This window comes from Hevea brasiliensis, chromosome 9 (assembly GCF_030052815.1).
Source record: "Hevea brasiliensis isolate MT/VB/25A 57/8 chromosome 9, ASM3005281v1, whole genome shotgun sequence".
Lineage (NCBI taxonomy): Eukaryota > Viridiplantae > Streptophyta > Magnoliopsida > Malpighiales > Euphorbiaceae > Hevea > Hevea brasiliensis.
In genome coordinates, this window is record NC_079501.1 from 93,354,408 (window position 1) to 93,355,394 (window position 987).

The window sequence follows — 987 nt, forward strand, 5'->3', positions numbered from 1 at the left end:
TATGACATATGATGATGTCATTTAAAAAGCTACCACCAATCATATTTAAACAAACATTCAATTAACAAATAAAAAGAGATAAATATGGCCAAAAAATTAAAGAAAGCAGCAGCCTTCTTCTTCCCCAAAATCAGCCGTTTCCTTTGCCTTGCCCAACCTCCATTAAACCTCACTTCCCAAGCTTGATTCTTACTTTGTTTCATCACAAAACCCTAACCTCTCTTCATTAAAATTTTACACCACACCTTAAACAACCTCTAGGCAGCCATTAAGAAGAGAAGTGTGGAGTTTTTCAACTCTTGGAGATTGGCGAAATTCAGGTTAGTGCATCTATATACCTAAACCTCTTTACTTTCATGATTAAGGACTTGAATTTAGTAAGAAATTGTAATTTAAATGGACAAAAACTCATGTGTATGTGTACATTGATTTTCGGCAGCCCTATTGCAGGAATAGGAATGAGAGTTTTGTTGAACTTAGAGTGGGCTAGAAAAGATGTTTAAGGTATATATATGCATGGATAATGACCTAGTGTGCTAACTAAGGTGTATGAGTAAATTGAAATGGACACTAGGGTTTTGAGAAGTGAAAATTTGACTAGGCTTAGGAAATTGTTAGAGAACATTTTAATGGTCAATTAATGACCATTTTAGGTAACTTGACCATAATTTGGACTGAAATGTAGCATGGCAAAGTGAATGAGTATGCTGCCTAGGGACAGCACCAGGGTGACTGAAATTTCAGTCCACTTAGACAGCCATAACTTTGGCTGTGTAGGTCCAATTGGTGTTTGGCCAATTGAAAATGAAACTAGGCTTATAATGGCACATTTTTGCTGAAGAAACCATGCCCAAAAGACCAAAGCAAGAGGACCAAAAGTTGGCCCCAATCCGGATACCCTGCAACAGCACCTGCAGAAATGACCAAATGAACAGTAACTGTTCATTTGGCCATAACTCACTGTAGATATGGCCAATTGACCTGAAA